At 40.2% G+C, this 23,021-nt stretch overlaps 1 protein-coding gene across 6 annotated transcripts in view; it reads left to right on the top strand.

Moving 5' to 3' along the window:
- Positions 1-23,021, top strand: part of UBAP2 (ubiquitin associated protein 2) — a 151,862-nt gene that overhangs the window by 8,500 nt on the left and 120,341 nt on the right. Inside the window, exon 2 of one of the 6 annotated variants that reach the window (XM_058301994.2) lies at positions 7,071-7,133. The exons of the other annotated variants lie outside the window; for them this stretch is intronic. The gene's annotated coding sequence lies outside the window, so the exon portion shown is untranslated. The remainder of the gene's footprint in view (positions 1-7,070; positions 7,134-23,021) is intronic. 6 annotated transcript variants of the gene reach the window in all.

Below are 23,021 nucleotides of genomic sequence, written 5' to 3'. Positions count from 1 at the left end.
ACCCCAGCTGTAATCGGGTATACTAGCAAATCTTAAGCAAACTTGTATAGTCTGACAGGCTAGCCAGTGTGGAACAAAGGAATGACCAATGTCACAAAGGATCTTTTCAGGGTGATAAAAGTGTTTCAAATCTGGATTGTGGTGATAATTGTACAATGTGGTGAATTTAAGAAAAAAAAATTGAATACTTAAAACAGGCGAATTTTATTGAATTTAAATCTTACTGCAATGATGTTACTTAAATTTTTTGGAATAAAGGGTTCAGTATTTTGGAATAAATAGATTCAACATTAACCTTCTAATCACCACCGTTATGGTAGCTGTTAGGATCTAGGCTAAGCATTTGAGGTACCTAATCTTATTTGATGCTCTCCACAGGTTTGAGAGAAAAGTTGGCCAGGGTTATCTAGTAATTTGCAGAATCCAGTTTTATCTGACTTTCAAACCTGTGCTCTTAATCACAATATTTTACTGCTTTACCTATCTGGAATACTGCTATGTAGGAACCCAGCCAAATTCTACCTGATAAATCAAACAATGTCCTGTAAGCATTAGAAAGGGAAATTAACATGTTTGTTGTGCATAAGGCTGAAGTTTTGCAATGGATGGGGGATGAGGGATGGATGTAGAGGTTAGGGCTCATGAACTTGTTCAGCTAGACTGCCTTCACTTTATTTTATATGTTGGTGTTTAGTAAGAGATTTGGTTAGACTTGAATTCTCTGGCTTTAATAATAATTTTTAAAAATCTGCCTTTCCTTTAGTTTTTTATTTTATTTTAATTATTTTATTTTATTTTATTTATTTTGAGGTTGCTGTCTGCTCACTGTGTCCATTCGCTGTGTGCTCTCTCTGTCTGCTTATCTTCTTTAGAAGGCATGGTGAACTGAACCTGGGACCTCCCATGTGGGAGAGAGGCACTCAATCACTTAAGCCACCTTGGCTTCCTGGTTTGTTGTTTCTCTCATTGTCTTTCCTCTTTGTAGCGTCATCTCACCGCCTACCTGTCACACCAGCTTGCCTTCTCCAGGAGGCTCTGGGAACTGAACCTAGGAACTCCCATGTGGTAGGCAGAGGCTCAGTCATTTGAGCCACATTCACTTCCCACCTTTAGTTTTTTCTTTTCTTCCCCTGTGGTCCTCCATATGGTAAATGGGGCTCAATTGCTTGAGCCACAGCTGCTTCCCCCTCCTTTAGTTTTTTCATTCTGATTTTATGGGTTGTTCTAATCAGCTGGTGAGCTGGTAGCCAAGCCTTCTACCAGTTTAGATGCATCACCTGTGAAGGGGTTAGACATACAACAGTGAGGAGTGGCAATTGATACCTCAAAGTGAGAAAAAAAGACAGAAGGCTATAAAATTACACTTAACTCAAGGTGCTATTTAGTAGGGCTTTATGGTGTATTTTGCTAAGTGACTTTAAAAGGCCATGGACATCAGATAGAAAGTAATTGCTGTTCACATTGTGGAACAGAAAATGAGAAAATGGGGAATATGTTCAGTATGCTCTTGAGAAAACCTACCTGGGAAAGGTGAAGGCAAAAAAGCAGGTGCAATTTGGGAGAATGGCACAGCCAATTTGAAGTGTCGGGATCAGAAAGGAACAAAGAGTTTGTGTTTTTTTTCCCCCTAAAGATTTATTTATTTTATTTATTCCCCCCACCCCTCGTTGTCTGCTCTCTGTGTCCATTTGCTGCATGTTCTTCTGTGTCCGCCTGTATTCTTGTCAGTGGCACCGGGAATCTGTGTCTCTTTCTGTTGCATTATCTTGCTGCATCAGTTCTCCATGTGTGTGGCACCACTCCTGGGCAGGCTGCGCTTTTTTCACATGAGGCAGCTCTCCTTGAGGGGTGTACTCCTTGGGCGTGGGGCTCTCCTACGCAGGTGACACCCCTTGTGTGGCACGGCACTTCTTGTGCGCATCAGCACTGCACATGGACCAGCTCACCACACGGGCCAGGAGGCCCTGGGTTTGAACCCTGGACCTCCTATGTGGTAGGTGGATGCTCTTATCAGTTGAGCCAAATCCGCTTCCCCAAAGAGTTTGTGTTTAAAACTCATCTTCAGCTGAACAGCAGTTGATAGATTTTAACAGTATTCTAGAAGATTAAAAAGTCTGCTTTGGGGGAAGCGGACATGGATCAACTGATAGACCGTCCACCTACCATATGGAGGGTTCAGGGTTCTATCTCCAGGGCCTCCTGACCTGTGTGGTAAGCTGGCCCATGTGCAGTGCTGCCACGCGCAAGGAGTGCACCCCGCAAGGAGAGCTGCCTCGCGTGAAAAAAGCGCAGCCCACCCAGGAGTGGCGCCGCACACATGGAGAGCTGACTCAGCAAGATGATGCAACAAAAAAGAGATGCAATTTCCCAGTGCCACCTGATAATGCAAGCAGATGCAGAAGGACACACAGTGAATGGACACAGAGAGCAGACAATGGGGGAGGGGGAGGGGAAAGAAATAAATAATAAAAATATTTTTTAAAAAGTCTGCGTTGGAATCAGTTTCACAATTAGGTTAAATCAGAAAAGAGGTAAAGACTTAAAGTTTCAATGAAATACAGAGAAGGAGGCAATTATTGATACTGTAGATAGAAGGTAACTCATAATTGATAGGTTGTGTGTATGACATTTTGACATATTAAAACTAATACTGGGAGCAGATGTGGCTCAAGCATTTGAGTACCCACCTCCCCCATGGGAGGTCCTGGGTTCGGTTCCTGGTGCCTCCTGAAAAAACAAAAAAAGCAAGCAAAAAACAAATGAAATAACCAACTCAGGGAAGCTGATGTGGCTCAGTGGTTGAGTGCTGGCTTCCCACATACAAGGTCCTGGGTCAAATCCCCAGCCCCCGTACCTCAAATAAGTATCACACACACACAAAACACCCCAAAAAACCCAACTAATACTGGGGGAGTAGATGTAGCTCAGTGGTTGAACATCTACCTCCCATGTACAAGGTCCCAGGTTCAGTCCCTGGTTCCTCCCAAAAGCAAAACAAACCAAACCAAACCAAAACAAAACAAAACAAAAACTAATTGTTACCTAATTTACTCCTAGACCAGGAGGAGATTTTGGGTATACAAATGATGTCTCAATTACCAGTACTAAGGTACCAGTACTAAGTTGATGGCAGGGAGAATATAAAGGGAGGCACAGATATAAGACTTTTAGTCACTTATTGCTAAATAGGTATGGGAAGAAATGATATAATTAAAATAATGGCTTAAATGTTTTGAGCTCTTGAGATACTTGAAAAATACTATTTATCACTTGGAAAATTTTGGAAGTCTTCAAATGAGGTATTTTCAGATGATTTAGGTGCCTGATATCCAGTAGGTAATTGGGATGTGGACTGAATTTCTGCAGAGACACATGGACGTTAGTTTTTCCTGTTAAAAATTGGAAGCAATTGGGAAGTGGATGTGGCTCAACTGATTGGGCTCCTATCTACCATATGGGAGGCCCTGGGTTCGCCTCCCAAGGCCTCCTTGTGAAGGCAAGCTGGTCTGCGCCTGCGGAGAGCTGACGGCCCGCTCCTGTGGAAAGCTGGCACAGCAAGATGATGCAGCAAAGGGAGACAAGCAGACACAGAAGAATGCACAGCGAATGGACACAGAGCAGGCAGCAAGCAAGCTGCAAGGGAGGGGAGGATAAAAAAATTGGAAGCGCTTACTGATGCCAATAGAGCATAAAATTTCTGTGAGAACGTGCTCAAGGATCAAACAATTTTACATTTCATTACAAAGCTCGGGCAGAACAATCCATTCAATAAATGGTGCTGAAAGAATTGGATATCCATAGCTGGAAGAAGGAAAGAGGACCCCTATCTCACACCATATCCAAAAATTAACTCAAAATGGATCAAAAAAAGGCAAGAAATAAAATTTTTAGTGGACGTTATTGGAAAATATCTTCAAGACCTGGTGGTAGGTGGTGGATTCTTAAAGGAGATAAGAGGAGGACTGAGTGGACCACTGATGCTTAATGTTTGTAGAAGTTTTAATTAGCTTTACTGTAAAAGTGTGGAAATGTATAGAGTGGATGGTAACACACAGTGAGTAACAGCTGGTTTATAAATGGGGATGTGACTGAAAATGGTAGTCTAGTTATGTAAATGCCAACTGACAGAATGCTAGAGAATAATCTAGAAACTGGATAGCACAGTAAATCAAGAGGTGGGTGAGAATTGTGGTTGATGGTGCAGATGCAAGAGTGCCCTTCGTTAGGTAGAGCAAATTTATATCACTACTGCAGGGTATTGGGAATATGGAGAAGCATGGGAAAAATACAGCTGGAGTGACCTGTGGACTGTGGTTAGTAGTAATAATAGAATATTCTTGCATCTCTGTGAAAGATGTTCTCTGTTGATACTGAGGCAGTGTGGAAAATGTGAGCCAAATGTACACTATGGGCATGGTAACAATCATGATATTATTTTATCTGTAGCAAATGTGTTCATGAAGGGGTGTTGTCTGGGAATTCTGCACATGTGCATGATTGTTTTATAAGTTTACAACTTCTGTCATAAAAAATATATTAAAAAAATAATAATAGAGTTGGTTGGGGGAAAAACACACCAAATGTAAGATAAGGTCTATGATTAGTAGTAAGATTCTTTCATAATTTCATAATTAGTAAGTATTCTTAAGTATACTTAAGTTTCATAATTAGTATTAGTAAGTAGTAAGTATTCTTTCATAATTTGTAACAAAAGTCTCATGACAATGCAAGCTGTTGGTGGAGGGCTGATGTATGGGACCCCTGTGTGATGTTGTGCATGTTTGCTTTGTAAGTTCACAGGTTTTACTGTGCACTTAATTGCTTATGTATGTTCATATATAAATGATAGAAAGATAATAGGATTGGTTGGGGGAAAATACTTTGTTTAGTAGTAATATTTTGACAATGCTCTTTAATCATTAGTTAAAAAGGTTTAACAACAATGCAAGTTATTGGTGGTAGAGTGAGTTATGAGAGTCCTGTATGATGTCGTATATGTTTGTTTTGTAAGTTCACAAGTATTATTGTACACTTATTGTTTATGTATGTTTGTGTGTGAGTGGTATACTTCAGTAAATAGAAAAAAAAATTTTTACATTTCAGGGTGGGAGAAGGCAGTGGTGCTGCTGAGGATTTGAGGACTAAAGAGAACCAGGATAGTGTAATGTCTAAGAAGACAAGGGAAGAAAGTTATGAAATATGATGAATGCCAGAGACAGGTGGAAGAATGAGAATAGAAGAAAGATAAGACAATTAGGTTGTCAATGGTGACATTGGGGCTAACATGTTTTCCTACTGTTGGAGCAGTAAATGGAAACCAAACTGAAGAAGGTTCTGGAGAGGTTTAGTGAGGAAATGAAGGCTGCGAGTATATTCTCTTAGAGAAATAACAGTATTCAGGAGTCATTGCTTGCAAAATGGAACATGAAGTTTCTAGGAGTGCTTGGAAGATAACTTTTCTGAGTCTTGTTTTATGATTAATCTGGATGTAGAGATTAATCTGGTTGTATAGGTCCTTATACGTAGACTTGTTAGAAGGAAAAGGATAATGAATATTTTCTCAATAGTGGTAGATTTCCTTGTTAAGGTATTTTGTATTTGGAATTTGACTAAAAACTCGGCCTGTGAGAAGTGGATGTGGCTCAACTAAGTTGGGTACTTACCTACTACGTGGGTGGTCCTGGGTTTGGGTCTTGGTGCCTTCTAAAGAAGGCGAGCAATTACCTGCACCCCTCTGCAATGAGTTAGATGCCTAAAGGAGCGATGTCACAAGCCAGCAGATGCTGCAGCCCGTGGGGAGCAGATGTGGCTCAGCCCATTGGGCACTCGCCTTCCATGTGGGAGGTTCCTGATGCCTCCTGGAGAAGGTGAGCAAACAGTGAGCAGACAGATGGGAGAACCATCGGGGCGGGGGACAGATAAATAAAAAAATTAATAAATCTTGAGGTACCAGGGCCAGGGATTGAACCCCGGACCTTGTATGTGGGAAGCTAGTGCTCAACTACTGAGCTACACTGGCTCCCCATAGATAAATCTTAAAAAAGCAAAAAACAAAATTGGACCTGGTGCATAAGTGACAGAGGTGTTCATGTTTAAGTGTATTGCATGACATCTGTATGTTGATAGCTGCATTCTTCAGGTAGCATACTTTTAAAAAAATAGTTGCTCTTGACATGAGAGAACAGTAATAAAGATGCCATTAGAATACAACTGTTATACTTTTAAAAAATCAGGACTTCATATCCTGGATTCATGAATAAAGTTAAAGAACTTTAATGAAATACTGTGGATCTGAAATATTTAAGAAATTAATATTTAAATTTTAAGCTTATCATTATAGCTAGAGATGCTATAGTTGTCTTGAAATAACATTACTGGGCATACTGCATTTTTATGAATCAATTGCAAAATATTTGTGTATTTGTAACCATTGAGTGCCAAATATTTAAATGGTTCATACAGAGATGTGAAAAATGAGAATAAGAATACATTAAAATATTTTAGTTCATTTGATCTTCAGTAAGAATTGAAGATTTGTCAAGTTTTGTCTGTTGTGAAAGTATATAATTAACAGTAATATCCAGTTTACTATATGAGAGTGGCTTTCAGAGAATGCCACATTACCCACATTCCCAAACAGTAAATTAATACAAATGATGTAATGAATTGACACTTTCAAATGGTAATCTGAGTTGAACTAGGTAACTGTTGGTTTTTTTTTTTTTAGGAGGTACTGGGGATTGAACCCAGACCTTGTGCATGGGAAGCAGGTGCTCAACCACTGAGCTACAACCCGCTACCCACTAGGTAACTTTTTTTTTTTTAAGATTTATTTTATTTGTTTATTCCACCCCCCTTGTTGTTTTCTGCACTCTCTGCTCTCTGTGTCCATTCACTCTGTGCTCTCTGTGTCTGCTTGTCTTCTATTCTTGTCTTCTTTTTAGGAGGCACCGGGAACCAATCCTGGGACCTCTGATGTGGGAAAGAGGCACTTAATTGCTTGAGCCACCTCAGCTCCCTGGTTTGTTGTATTTCATTGTCTCTCCTCTTTATCTCTTTTGTTGTGCCAGATCTCTGTGCGGGCCAACTGGTAGATGGGAGCCCAATTACTTGAGCCGCATCTGCTTCCCTAGGTAATGTTTTGAGTGGCGCTGTATAGAGGCTATTTCCTGCAGTTATTTTCTAACCTTATGGGTTGGCGATTTTTCTTTGTAAAGTGTAGGTACAGCTTTTGTTTGTTTGAAAATGAAAAGCAAGAGTTAATCTGACATTAATTAATTGATGTTTTGGCTTAGAGTATCAAGAATTAAAGATGCTGATTGTGGTCATCCTGACTTGAAGAAAGAGTTGGTTTATTAAACTTGTTTCCCTAAGGAAGATGAAGTAAATTAGTTTGATACCTCTTTCCCTTTTCTTACTGGGTCTGAGGAGGGGGAAATAAATAAAAGGGAAGGTGGCTTCCTATGTATCCCATTCCCTGAGAAGGCCTTGGGAAAGAGTGAGAAATTGATGGAGAGGGTGGGGATAGAGTGGGAGTAAGGATATGTAGACAAAAATTTATAAAAATATGTCTGAGTCTTTATTTCAGAATAAGGCTATTGTTGTTGACATTAGATCTGTCCTACTCCAATGATTCTTTGTGAACTTATTTCAGTTCTTTCCAGGGAAGGTAGACGGGGAACCTGTGCAGCTGAGCATGGTTGGGGAAGAGCCATTTTTGACATGGGGGTTAGGGATAAGACAGTCTGAGGTGGGGGTAGAATTTGAGGAGGTGGGCAAATTATTACAACTTTTTGTTAATCATATCTAGGAAATAGGTCTTTTTTTTTCTTTCCTTTTCCTTTTTTTTTTGGTGTGTGCCTGATGCAAAGCATGCTTCCTTCAGTGGATGCCTGGAGATGGGCAAGGTTGTTTCTTAATCACTCAAACTTGCGTAGAAGTCATTCTGCAACCTGCTCAAAATCAGGAAATGTTTTTAGGCTTACTCTGTAAAAATATTGGAGAGGAAAAGCCAAAAAGAAAAACAAAAGGATTTAGTGATTAAAAACTGAAGATGGGCTTTAAATAAATAACAAGAATACAATGTAAATGATTGCTTTGTTTACTTTTTGGAAAATAGCTACTCAGGAGTCAAGCAGAAACATGAAAGCTCCTACTTTTGAGAAAGAAGCCAAGAATAAGAAAGAAAGAAAATATGAATTAGGAAAGCAAGTTCCTAGTAATGTTCTGGGATTAGAATAGATTCAGACAAATTTCCCACATACCCTGTCACATGGTTAGAATAAAATGTAGAATCAGATGAAGTAAAATCATGTTCATTGCATTGTATTTGGCAGTCAGGAGAAGTATGGAGTACATTTAACCGTATATAACACGGTTGGCCCAAAAGAGCTTGCTTTTGTAATTCCATAATAACCCTATTCAGGATTTGAGGTGCCGTAATTATAATGCTATCGTGCTTTTATATAATAGTTTATATGTGAATGTTCAGTGATTAGAATGGCACAACCATGTCTTGTGGATTGCAGTGATGCAAAACAAATAGAAAGCACTGGGGAAAAAAAGGAACAAAGGGAAAATGGACTTGGCCCAGTGGTTAGGGCGTCCGTCTACCACATGGGAGGTCCGCGGTTCAAACCCCAGGCCTCCTTGACCTGTGTGGAGCTGGCCCACGCGCAGTGCTGATGTGCGCAAGGAGTTCTGTGCCATGCACAGGTGTCCCCCGCGTAGGGGAGCCCCATGCGCAAGGAGTGCACCTGTAAGGAGAGGCGCCCAGCAGGAAAGAAAGTGCAGAACAGACAACTGGGGAGGGGGGGCCTGGGAATTAAATAAATAAATAAATCTTTATTTAAAAAAAAAAAGGAACAAAAATTTTAAAAAAGCATTGGAAGGATATGCACTAAGCTATAAAAGTAGTTGTTTTTGCTGTGGTGGAACTATAGGTGGTTTTGTTTTCGTCAACTTTTCTATATTTTTTGAAACTTTGTGTGATGGCCATATAACTTTTATTAAGGTAAAATAATAAAAGTGAACTTATTAAGGTAAAGTAATAAAAGTGAAATTATGCTTTTACAACTTTCCCATATTTTAATTTGATCCTCATATCAGTTTTATGTACGAACTTTTTCATGGAGGCTTCTTTGAGAGCAGTGGTTCTCAAACTTTTGTGTGCATCTTGTCTTGTTTAAACAGAATTTCCAACTTTGTGGGCTTGGGGTGGGCCCTGAAAATTTGACTTTCTACAAACACAAACATACCACATTTAGAGCATAACTGTTTTAAAGTAGTGGTTTGACATCCTGGTTGCACATTAGAAATCTGGAAAACTTTCTTTAAAAAAAAAAAAATTGAGCTAGGGGAGCAGATGTAGCTCAGTGGTTGAGCCCTGCTTCCCATGGATGAGGTCCTGGGTTCAATTCCTGGTACCTTCTTTAAAAAAAAAAAAAGCTATATTTCATATACCATAAAATTCGCCCTTTTGATGTATTTATAATTCAGTGGTTTATGGAATATTCACAAGGTTTTGTAGCAGCCAACACCAGTATTTAATTCCAGAACATTTTGATCACCCCCCCAAAAAAAAACCCATACCCAGTAGCAGTCACACTCTCTTCTTCCCTTTTTCCCAGCCTGGCAACCACTTTCTTTGGATTTGCCTGTTCAGGATGTTTCATATAAATGGAATCAAACAATATGTGTTCTTTTATTTGGCTTCTTTCATTTAGCATAATCTTTACAATGTTCTTCCGTGTTATAGCATGTATTACCATTTCCTTTTTATGGGTATGTAATTCATTGTGTTTATTCTTTTTTTTTTTTTTAAAGATTATTTATTTCTCTCCCCTTCTCCCCCCACCCCGGTTGTCTGTTCTCTATTTTGCTGAGTCTTCTTTGTCTGCTAAGCGGCTTGGGAATCTGGGTTTCTTTTTGTTGCATCATCCTGTTGGGTCAGCTCTTTGTGTGGGCGGCGCCATTCCTGGGCAGGCTGCACTTTGTTTCGCGCTGGGCGGCTCTCCTTACGGGGCGCATTCCTTGCACATGGGGCTCCTCTACTTGGGGGACACCCCTGCGTGGCACGGCACTCCTTGCGCGCATCAGCACTGTGCATGGGCCCGCTCCACATGGGTCAAGGAGGCCCGGTGTTTGAGCCACGGACCTCCCATGTGGTAGGACACCCTAACCACTGGGCCAAGTCCGCCGCCTCATTGTGTTTATTCATTCATCATTTGATAGGCACTTGGGTTGTTTCTACCTTTTGGCTTTTTGAATATTGCTGCTATGAGTATTTGTGTACAATGCTGTGTGAACATGTATACAATTATGTGTAGACACATTTTCAGTTCTTCTTGGGTATATACCTAGGAGTGGAGTTACTTGGTGAGATGCTAAGTCTGTTTTTAACTTTTTGAAGAATTGCCTGGAGAGCTTTTAAAAACTATATTGATGGTGGGTCCTGTTCTGTGCAATTCTAATTTTTATAGGACCTGGCCTCATTTTGGAATTTCCCCAAATGATTGTGCTGTGCAATCAGGGTGATGATTCACTGTTTGAGAGTCTTTAAACTCCATTTGATAATGAGAAATCCCAGTATCTGGAGATAATTGTCATTATTACCATTTGGACATGGATAGAATGGCACATTTAGCTAATGAGTATACTGACTGTATTAGGGTTCTCTAGGGAAAAAGAACTGACAGAAAGTATCTGTAAATAGAATGAGATTTTATAAAATTGTCTCACGTGATGGGGGATGTACAAGTCCAAATTCTGTAGGGTAGGCTACAAGCCAGGGACTCCTATGAAGGTCTTTGATGAGCTCCCCAGGAAACGCTGTGTGTCTGAAGTAGAGATGGAAATTTTCTCTCTAAATGCTGAAATCACTTTTCCTTTTAAAGCCTTCAACTCTTTGAATGAGACATCACTTATTGCTGATTTTTCCTCAGTTGATTGTCGTGGCTTTATACAAAATTCGGGGGAAACAAGTCCTATGAGTCATACATAGGAAGGTAACAGAATCAAATAAAAGTAGAGTAAGAAAAAAAAAACTGGAATATGTGTTCTTTAAAATAATTTTAATTACTAGAATTATATGAGGAAGTCATTTGTACTACGTTCTGGGAGTGGATAATTTATAGAAATTCCATTTAGATCAGATTTCAGTCTTTTTTTAAAAACAGATCCTTTGCCATACCTTGTCTATGTAGGAATAGCCCTCTAATGAAAATACCAATTTACCTGTTATTCTTGTAAGTTGATAGGTCTTGTGAAATCCTGTATAAATATACTTTTTATTTTTTAATTTTTAATTTTTGAGAGAGGGCTATTAGAAGTAGAAGTGAAGATGGGCAGAGTAATCAGGGAATTTTCAAGGGATTGGAGGGCAAAGAATCATAAGGTAGTTGTTGAGCTAGGGAGTACTGTGGGTAGAAGACAGAGTTCAGAACTGTGAAATTAATCATGGATGGCAGTTGGCACCAGTGCATGGAAGCAGCTAGAGGCAGTTCATGAATATACTAAGTTATCGATAACCAACAAAATGCGAGCACTCACAAATGTAAATATGTTTTCCTCCCTGACCTTAGGTAACCTGAAAGGGTATTGTTATTACTACTATTTAATATTATTAGTTAAGATGGCTACAGTTTTCAACACTGTCCCCTGGGTTGCTTGCTTTCTTGTGTTTGTTTTAAATCTGAATTTTTGCTCTAACATTTTTTAAAAATTAATTTTTATTTACAAACACTGTACCCACCAAGGAAAAACTCCTTCTTTTCATCACCCTATCCCCTGGTAACCTCTAATGTACTTTCTGTTTCTGCAAATATATTCCAAATGTTTTTTAAAACCTTTTTATTCTGAAATAATTTAAGACTTACAGGACAGTTGCAAAAGTAATACAAATGCCATACTGAGAACTCTGACATACTCTACTTCCTAGATACCCAGATACCCCAATTTTAACATTTTGCCACCTTGGCTGTATCTTTCTGCTTCCTCCTTCCCTCCCTGTTTTCTGAACATTTGAGAGTAGGAGCAGGTTGCACACATCCTATTTTTTTTAAAAGTGATACTGGGTATTGAACCCAGGACCTCATGTGGGAAGCAGGTGCTCAATCACTGAGCTACATCTGCTCCCCAATGAGAGTTGCTTTTTTTCGTTGTTTGTTTTTAGAGGGTACTGAGGATTGAACATGGGACCTTGTATGTGGGAAGCAGGCCCCCAACCATTTGAACTACGTTCATTTCCCCGTATCATACTTTTTTTTTTTTAAGATTTATTTTTTTATTTCTCCCACCCCCTCATTGTTTGCACTTGCTATGTCTATTTATCCTCTTTGTTTCTTTAGGAGGCACTGGGAACTCAACCTAGAACCTCCTATGTGGGAGGGAGTCACCTAATTGCTTAAGCCACCTCTCTTCCATGCTTTGTTGTGTTTCTCATTATGTTCTACCTCCGGTGTCTCTTGTTTTGTCATCTTTTGTGTCAGCTTGTTGGATCAGCTTGCTCTTCCTGCTCACCATGTCAGCTCACTGTCTTGCCCGTCTTCTCTAGGAGGCACCAGGAACTTCTGCTCCCTGCTTTGTTGTCTCGCATCATGTTTTTCTTCTTGTATCTCTTGTTGCATCATCTTGTGTCAGCTTTCCATGCCAGCCCGTTGCGCCACCTTGCTGTCTTCTTTAGGAGGCACCGGGAACTGAACCACAGACCTCCCATGTGGTAGTCAGGAGCTCATTTGCTTGAGCCATATCTGCTTCCTCCATATCATACTTTCTGAAAACATAATACTTCCATGTACATTTTCTAGAAACAAGGTTATTCAGTTATGTAATCTAATGCAGTTACCAAGTTCAAGAAATTTAATGTTGATATAAAGCTTACATTCTATATTCATTTTTTCCTTATGTACCAATAATGTTCTTTGTTTTATATTGCATTTATTTTAGTTTAGTTTTTCAAAGATTTATTTTATTTATTTCTCCCCACCCCCTTATTGTTTGCACTTGCTGTGTCTGTCTTCCTTGTTTATTTAGGAGGCACCAGGAGCTGAACCCAGGACCTCTGATGTAGGAGGGAGGTGTTTAATCACTTGAGCTACCTCTGTTCCCTGTTTTGTTATGTCTGTCATTGTTTTCCCTCCCTGTGTCTCTTGTTGTGTCAGCTTGCTGTCTTCTTTAGGAAGCACTGAACCTCTGCTCCCTGCTTTGTTGTATCTCTCATTATGTTTTTTATTCTTGCGTCTCTTGTTGTGTCACCTTGCCATGCCTGTCCATTGCGCCAGCTTGCTGTCTTCTTTAGGAGGTACTGGGATGTGAACCAGTGACCTCCCAGGTGGTAGGCTGGAGCCCAGTCACCTGAGCCACATCCTCTTCCCTGTATTGCATTTAATTGTTATTATCTCTTTAGTTTTTTCTTTTTTTAATTGAGATATATATACAACATAAATTTTCCCAACCCAACCTCTCCCAAACATACCGGTTAGTGGTATTAATTACATTCACAGTGTTGTAGTACACTCACTACAATCCATTACTATCACTTTCCCTTCACCCCAAACAGAAAACCTACCCTCATTGTGTATTAACTCCCCTGCCACTCACTCCTCATAACCTATATTCTACTTCCTGTCTCCCGAAGTTTGCATACTCTATTTTCTTGTGTCTGTTAAGGAGCTTAAATTTAACATCCTAAATCTATAACATTCTTCATTTGCTTTGATGCTAAAACTTAACAACTTCAATAGTTAACACACTATGTTCCTATACCCTTCCATCCTTCCACCTTTATGTAGTTCTTGTCACAAATTACATATTTATATATTGAGTCTAAAATCACTGATTTTATTTTTCATTACATTTTATGCATTTGCCTTTTAGATCCTGTTGGAAGTAAAAAGTGGAGTTACAAGCCAAAAATATAATAGTAGCGGTATTTATATTTACTCATGTCATTTCTTTACCAGAGATCTTTATTTTTTCAAGTGGCTTCAGTTAGTTGTCTAGTGTCTTTCCCTTTCAAACTGCAGAACTCCCTTTAGCATTTCTTGTTGGGCCGGTCTAGTGGTGACTCAGCTTTTGTTTGTCTGGGAATGTCTTAATTCTCCCTACATTTTTGACAGTTCTGCTTAATCTAGAATTCTTGCTTGGCAGCTTTTTGCTTTCAGCACTTTAAATATATCTTCCTACTGCCTTATCTCAATAGGAGGCACCAGGTGGCGGACTTGGCCCAGTGTTTAGGGCGTCCGCCTACCACATAGGAGGTCTGCGGTTCAAACCCCGGGCCTCCTTGGCTTGTGTGCAGCTGGCGCATGCGCAGTGCTGATGCGCGCAAGGAGTTCCCTGCCACGCAGGGGTGTCCCCGCGTAGGGGAGCCCCACGCACAAGGAGTGTGCCCCGTAAGGAGAGCCACCCAGCGCCAAAGAAAGTGCAGCCTGCCTAAGAATGGCACTGCCCACGTGGAGAAATGACACAAGATGACACAGCAAAAAGAAACACAGATTCCCATGCCGCTGACAACAGAAGCGGACAAAGAAGACGCAGCAAATATACACAGAGAAGAGACAACCAGGGTGGGGGGGAAGGGGGGGAAGGGAGGGGGAGGGGAGAGAAATAAATAAATAAATCTTAAAAAAAAAAAAAAAAACAGGAGGCACCAGGAACTGCACCCATGACTTCCCATGTGGGAGGTGGGCACCTAACTGCTTGAGCCAAGTCTTTTCCCTGCTAGTTATTTTTTTGTTTTTGTTTGCTTTCCTGCTTTCCATCTTTGCTCACTGTCATTTTTTCTTTCTCATTGTTTGCTCATTTTTTTTCCTTCTCTGCTACTTGTTTTTCCTTGTTGTATTAGTCAGCCAAAGGGGTGCTAATGCAAAGTACCAGAACTCTTTTGGCTTTTATAAAGGGTATTTATTGGGGTAGAGGCTTACAGTTACAAGGCCCTAAAGAGTCCAACTCAAGGAACCACAAGAAGTACTTCATCACCCAAAGTCTGTTGCCATGTGTTGAAGCAAGATGGCGGGCGATATCTGTGAAGGTTCATCCTTCCTCTTTCCTCTTAAGGCTCCGTGGTCCCAGCTTCATCTAATCTCAGCTGTAGACTAGCATAGGGCTCATCTCTTTTCCTCTGGGGCTCATTTCTTTCTGGGCTCAGCTACTCTGTTCTCTTTACAAGATCAGCTGTAAATGATCAGATTCATCTCTCTTCATGGGGCCACAGGATCCTCTGTGTATCTATTTCTGTGTGACAGTCTTTTTTTTATCAACCCAGCAAGGGGGTGGACTCAACCCTGAATGCCCTAATGACGTGGTCGAATTAAAGCCCTAATCTAACATAATTTAATGAAAGACATCTCATCTGAATCTAATGCAGTCAAAGGGTATCATGCTCAGAGGAACATGCCAGTTTACAAACATAAATATCTTTTTTGGAATTCACAAATAATATCAAACTGCCATGCTTGTGGTCTGCTTGTTGATTTTCCTTGTCTGCTTGTTTTTCCTCACTATCTGCTTGTTGTTTGTCTTCTTTAGGAGGCACTGGGAACCAAACCCTGGACCTCCCATGTGGGAGGCGGGCCCCTAACTGCCTAAGCCACATCTATGTCACTAATTAATCTCAGACTTCCTTGTTTGTGACATGTTGCTTCTGTCATGCAAATTTTAGAATTTTCTTTATCTTTGGCATTCAACAGTTTGATTATAACATGTTCGATTATGACAGGTGTGGTGTGTGTTTATTTGGGTTTATCCTGTTTGAAGTTTGTTGAGCATCATGTATTTTGTTAAATTTGGGAGAAGTTGTCAGCCATTATGTCTTTGAATATCCTCTCTGCCTGTTTCTCTCTCTTCCTTCTGGGACCCCCACAATGTGTATATTGGTAAGCTTAAAGGTATCTCACATATTCCTCAGATTCTGTTCATTTTTCTTTTTCTTTCTGCTTCTCAGACTGGATGATTTCAGTTGTCTTACCTTCAAGTTCACTGATTCTTTTTTCTGCCAGGGCCAATCTGCTATTGAACTCCTGTAGGGAATTAATTTTGATTACTGTGGTCTTCAGCTTTGTTTTGGTGCCTTTTCATAATTTCCACCTCTCTATTGATATTCTCTATTTATTGTTCTGATTTCTTCTCATTTTTTGCTTTGTTTTTCCTTTAGCTCTTTGAGAATATTTAGTACCGTATTTTTTAAGTCTTTGTCTAGAATGTCTCAGGTCTGATCTTCCTCATTAATGATTTCTAGTGCTTTAATGTTCTCCTTTATTGATCACTTTCTGTTTCTTTGTATGTTTTGTAATCTTTTGTTGAAACATGGACATTTTGATATTTTAGTGTGTTAACACTGGAATTTAGACTCTGAGGTACCTGTTCCTTAAGCTTATATCTAGCAAGTATTTATGATAGTGCTTTCCTTCATTCCCAGAAGCTAACAAAAAAAAAGGAGGGAGGGGAAGAAGGTAAAAAGAAACACCTTTCAGTCTTTGACCTGTGTATCTCCTTTAGGGTTTAGTCATACAGTGAATTTGGAGACTAGTTTGTGGCCGAAGTGTTGGGGTCTCCCTGATCCTTTCTAAGCATGTCTGCAGCCTTTCCTCTGGGGCATACGGCATGTAGCTCTAGGAATTTCCCTAATTAGAGGGATACAGATGTCTCCTCTTTCCTAAGAAACAGTTCTTCATGGTTTCTTGCTTCCCCCAACCCCCCACCTCCCCAGCACTGTGCTATATGTCCTATAGGCAGCAGTTTCTTCCCCCAGGCAGTATGACTTATTGCTCTGCTCTGTTCTGTAGGAGAGCTCTGGAAACCAACTTCTATACACAGGGCAAGTTCTGGGCTGGCAAGTCTTTGGGCCATAGTCAGACAGGTTGGTGCAGACATACATGCTCCCATTTTGTGCACGAGGCTTACTCTCCTCTCTTAGTAACTGGGAGCGTGGGGGTGGGACCAGTCAGGGTGTCTGCCACAATATCCTACTACTTTTAGGTAGTGTTTTTCTTAATTCATCACTTGCCCTGTTACTGCAACCCTTTAACTGTTTCTAGAACTTTTAGAAAGATGTTTCTGCCAGTTCTTGCTGGTTGTTCAAAGCTCTTGTAAGGGGATGGAGCCCTGAAGCTTGTCACTCCACCATCTTGACTGGGGCAGGGCTCCAAAATAATTTTTGATGTCTCATGTTCAGGAGTTCTCCAGAAGTCATCATTTCCATGGGCAGATTATGTGCACTGAACAGCAGAGAGCTTGTGGCTCCCCTGCCAGTCAAGCTTGGGTGTAGGGGAATTCAACCTTGTATGCCAGCTGCTTGAGGTCTGACCCTCTGCAGCTGTGGATAATAAAAGTATCTGCTTTGTCAGCTCCTGGCATGCAGCGCATAAGCATTTGAAGTTCTTGGAGTTGGGTCTCATGGTACAGTTCCTTGGCACCCTAGCTGCTTTACTCTTTCCTGGGTTGGGGTTATAGACTTATTACTGGTAGCTGCTCTGGACCTCTCAGGTCAGTTAAGATACTTATTAATCCAAACCAATTTTCTCCTCAGCAGAAATGAATAAATGAAATGCCTCTTGAAAAAGGTTGAGAATGATAGAGATTTTCTTTTCTTTTTTTTAAAAAATCAATTTTATTGATACATATTAATAAAGCATACAGTCCATTGAAAGTATATAGCCAGTGGTATTTGGTATAATCACATAGTTGTGCATTCATCAACTCAGTCATTACTAGAGCATTTTCATTATTACAGTAACAAAAAACAGACAACCCCCAACTTGTCACCTCAGTCAATCACAAAGAGATTTGAGAAGTGAAGATTTTCTTCTAAAGATTTATTTATTTATTTATTCTCCCCCACCTCCCCCCAGTTGTCTGCTCTCTGTGTCCATTTGCTGTGTGTTCTCCTGTGACGGCGTCTATCCTTATCAGCGGCACCAGGAAATTGTGTTTCTTTTTGTTGCGTCATCTTGCTATGTCAGCTCTCCACGTGTGCAGCGCCATTCTTGGGCAGGCTGCACTTTCTTTTGCGCTGGGCGGTTCTCCTTATGGGGCGCACTTTGCGTGTGGGGCTCCCCTACCCGGGGGACACCCCTGTGTGGCATGGCACTCCTTGCGCGCATCAGCACTGCACATGAGCCAGCTCCACATGGGTCAAGGAGGCCCGGGGTTTGAACTGCAGACCTCCCATGTGGTAGGCAGATGCCCTATCCATTGAGCCAAATCCTCTTCCCCTGGAGATTTTCTTAATAATAGAGAAAAGCAAGAACACAAATATTGCAAGTTAAACCAAAATGATGAAACAGAATTGGAAACAAAAAAGTTGCAGTGTAGTCAAAGGGAGCATCTAAGGGTATCTGAAAGGCAGGAAGCTGGGTGAAATTTTGCACAACAGTCCCCCACCCCCCCAAGATTTTTATTACCAGGTATGAGCTATGCAGGTAATACCAACAGCTGTTATAGAAGCCACATAGAAGAGGAAGCCTAACCGGGAACTGTTGCATATCTGTAATTGAACAGGTAGTCTTGGAACATAGCATAGTGGTTAAGAGCACAGACTGTGGAGCCAGATGGCCAGGGTTAGAATCACTGCTTCACCAGTTATTATCTCTGAATCTCTGTGTCTTTGTTTCCTGTCTGTAAAGTGGAGTAATATTAGTATGGTCCTCTGCGTGTTATGGGGAAAGTTAATGATTTAATACTCTGGATTAAGAATTTAGAGCAGTGTCTGGTACATTGTAATCAATATGTATTTGAATGCTGTTATTATTCTGATCATTTATTGGTTTTAGGCTTTTGGGAATGAGTTAGTGTATATGAAGGATCATATATGAAGGATCATAGTATATATCCTTCATATACACTAACTGGATTCACCCTTGCCAATCTATGTAAGATAATTCTTGCAATACTGACCTTATAACTGAACAGCATCTCTTTGGGCATTTTTGATAGAGACTTGCTTGGGGAACATAAATAATACCCTTTATTTTTAGTAGTTGAGCCCTTAGCCAGTAAATAATTATTCATGTTGTCTGGATTATATTCTGTTTGAAAAACATTCATTTTGCTCTTCTTGGAATATAAATTTATTTGATACAATGAATGAGATACTCTGCATAAATATGTGAACATCTTGCTCTTAAGAGATATCTTACAATCTGGAACATTCTGTGATGCTATCTTTTTTTTTTTAGCAAATTTTTTTATTGTCTTTTTTTTTTTTTAAAGACACATAGATCACACACAATGTTACATATATATATAAGAGGTTCCCATAATCTCACTCCTCACCTCACTTCCCCCCCACTCCTCCCACATCAACAACCTCTTTCATCATTGTGGCATATTGATTGCATTTGATGAATACATTTTGGAGCACTGCTACACCACATGGATTATAGTTTACATTGTAGTTTACACTGTCATAGTCCTTTCAGTGGGTTTTGGCAGGATATATAATGTCCTACATCTGTCCCTGCAGTTATCATTCAGGACAACTCCAAGTCCCAAAAATGTCCCCCATCATACCTCTTCTTCCCTCTCCCTGCCCTCAGCAAATACCGTGGCCACTTTCTCCACATAAATGATAAAATTTCTTCCATTGCTAGAGTCACAATGGTTCCACAGTAGAATACCAGTAAGTCCACTCTAATCCATATTTTATTCCTCCATCCTGTGGACCCTGGGATGGCGATGTCCTCTCCACCTCTAAATCAAGAGGAGGCTTAGATCCCACATGGCTGATGGATGCAATTCTCCTGCTTGCAGCTGTAGACTCTGTTGGTTCCCTGGTGTGGTGGTTGATCCTCATCTCCCTGTTAGCTGACCTGGGTAAGTCCAACGAACTGGAGAGCCTCAAACTCTGCTGAGGTTCAGGGCCCAGCTGACACATGGACAGTCCAGAGATTCAAGTCTCCTGAGTACCAACCTCAGTGGCAACCACAGGTTCAGTATAAGTGACAGAAGAGGCATGTGTAGAGAGGTCATGTCTGAGTCCAACTTCATGTGATGCTCTTAAAGTCCTTTTGCGTTGGTCCAAAATAGAATTCCAGATTGTGTGAAGTTCGTGAATGAAGTTCATTTGAAAGAATGAAAGCAATATATGCCTGCAATAAACTTAATGATCTTCTCAAAAATTTTTTAAATGCTTTTTTAAAAATGTCTTTTGAAATCGTCTTTGTTCTCAGTATGTTATTGACAGATTTGTATAATTTTTTAGAATGGTCAAATGTGCCCTTGTTTTTCTTTTAGGGTTATGATATTATAGGTTTTTTAGGTAAGTTTTACTAAATAGTGTTTTTTGTGTGCCTTAAAGTTACGGTCCTCTTATGATGAAATTGTGGTATTTGCTTATATAAGCTTTAATAGAAAAACTATTAACTCAGTTTATTCTAAACTCACAGAAAAGTCAGTTATTTCACTGACGTATCTTTTTTTTTTTTATATTTTTTTTTATTGACTTTGTAATAATATTACATTAAAAATATATATGTGAGGTCCCATTCAGCCCCAGCCCCCCACCCCCCTGACTGACGTATCTTATCTTCAAAGTCCTCGAAAAAATAGCAGTTAATAAAATTTTGTTTTTTGAAGTCCCTTCTAGAGAAAGTCTTTGTAGTTTAATCAAGTAGGTGTATTCTACTGCTTTACTTTCCTTATACTACAAATAATTTAGGCTGTTTTTGCACTTTAGGATACCTTATATGACATTTTGCTGATTTTTGTTTTTAAAGAGATTGACTATGGCACTAGTTCTTACTTATGTAAAAATCTACCACATCTTTTAATTTGCTTTGAATAAGGTAAGATAAATATGGGCTTTTAAAATTGGGATTGCAAAGATTGTAATAACCTGGTGCTTCCTGAAGTTCAAGAACCTGATATAAGTATGTTTGAGTTCCTACTGGATTATTTTTAGAATCTCTTGCTCTTGTCTGTTTCTATTCTAAGAATTCTCTTGGAACCTGTTTCAGGGTAGTAGAACTCTTGGGGTTGGAGAATGATAGAGGGAATGGAACACATGTGTAAACTGAATTCCTGTGATCTGGCAGCTGGGTGTCTGTTGCAGAAGCATTCCTATTTACTACACATAGCTCTGTTTTTAGAAAAGAGAACATGGAATTTTCCCATATGACAATATATTGCTTGAAGGTGTTGATTTTTGTAGTCTAGTTTTCGTGCCCTAGTAATTTTCACAATTCATTGGTCGTAAACAGTTTTTAAGGGTGCTACTGATTATTTTGATAACTTATGATTTTTACCTTCTTTTATGAATTTACTATCTTCAGAAGTTGTATATAAGATTAATATGATTTGTCTGTTAAATCATACATCCTGTTAACTTCGTATGTATTTTCTGAGCTGTTTTTTGAGAGGATCTTAGTAATATTACCCCCTATCTTTAGTTGTTATTGTGTAAAATCCCAGTTTTTATTTTTAAAGTTTTTTTTTTTTTTTGATGTACCAGGGCCATGGATTAAACCTGGGACCTCATATGTGGGAAGCCAGTGCTCAACCTCTGAGTCACATCAGGTCCCCTGAGTTGGTTTTTCTGTTTGTTTGCTTGTCGTTTGCTTGTTTGTTTTTTAAAGATTTTTTAATTTTATCTATTTATTTATTTCTCTCCCCTTCCCCCCCTCCCCCGTTGTCTGCTCTCTGTGTCTATTCACTGTGTGTTCTTTTGTGTCTGCTTGCATTCTTGTCAGCAGCACCAGGAATCTTTGTCTTTTATTGTTGTGTCAGCTTGTTGTGTCAGCTCTCCATGTGTGAGGTGCCACTCCTGGGCAGGCTGCACTTGTTTTGTGTGGGATGGCTCTCCTTGCGGGGGCACTCTCCTATGCAGGGAACACCCCTGAGTGGCACAGCCCTCCTTGGGTGCATCAGCACTGTGCGTGGGCCAGCTCACCACAAGGGTCAGGAGGCCCTGGGTTTGAACCCATATGGTAGGCGGACGCTCTGTCAGTTGAGTCAGATATACTTCCCTGTTTTTGTTTTTTTGTTTGTTTGATTTTAGGAGACACTGGGAACCAAAACTGTGACCTCCCATATGGGAAGCAGGTGCTCAACTAATTGAGCCATATCTGCTTTTTTTTTTTTTTTTGCGTCATCTTGTTGCATCAGCTCTCCGCTTGGGCCAGTTTCCCTTTACCAGGAGGCCCCAGAAACCGAACATGGGACCTCCCATATGGTAGAAGGGAGCCCAGTTGCTTGAGGCACATCTCCTTCCCAGGATATTTTTGATTAACAGGAATTTAGCTTTTCTGATATTATAGCGTTAGGGCTAAGATCCATACTGACAGAAAAAAAGCTAGTTTGAATTTAAGCAAACATCTTTGTTGGTATTCCCTTGGGCCATTATTTATAGCCTAATCACCTAGCCATTTACATATGGGATGTTTATACTGAGAATTGATGATTGGAATGATATAAAATCTTTAATTAATTAATTTCTCTCCCCTCCCCACCCCAGTTGTCTGCTCTCTGTGTTCATTTGTGTGTGTTCTTCTGTGACCGCGTCTATCCTTATCAGTGGTACCAGGAATCTGTATTTCTTTTTGTTGTTGTTGTTTCATCTTGTTGTGTCAGCTCTCCATGTGTGCGGTGCCATTCTTGGGCAAGCTGCACTTTCCTTAGCGCTGGGCGGCTTTCCTTATGGGGCGCACTCCTTGTGCGTGGGGCTTCCCTACGCGGGGGACACCACTGCATGGCAGGGCACTCCTTGCATGCATCAGCACTGTGTATGCGCCAACTCCACACAGGTCAAAGAGGCCCCAGGTTTTAACTGCGGACCTCCCATGTGATAGGCAGATGCTCTATCCATTGGGCCAAGTCCGCTTCCCTGAAATCTTAATGTTTTTCTGAGGCAGTGGATTAGTAAAATTTTAATGATTTGAAATATAATAAAGGGGGGTTTGGCTTTACTGATGGACAAGTGAGGATTTAGGTATGTCACACCAAAATAATGTTTGGTTGTAATAGCAAGGCTATAAAGACCACAAGTCTTAAAAGTCAGAAAAACAAACCATAGCATCCATTTAATT

Source organism: Dasypus novemcinctus, chromosome 8 (genome assembly GCF_030445035.2).
Source record: "Dasypus novemcinctus isolate mDasNov1 chromosome 8, mDasNov1.1.hap2, whole genome shotgun sequence".
Taxonomy (NCBI): Eukaryota; Metazoa; Chordata; class Mammalia; order Cingulata; family Dasypodidae; genus Dasypus; species Dasypus novemcinctus.
This window is presented reverse-complemented; position numbering and strand designations above follow the sequence as displayed.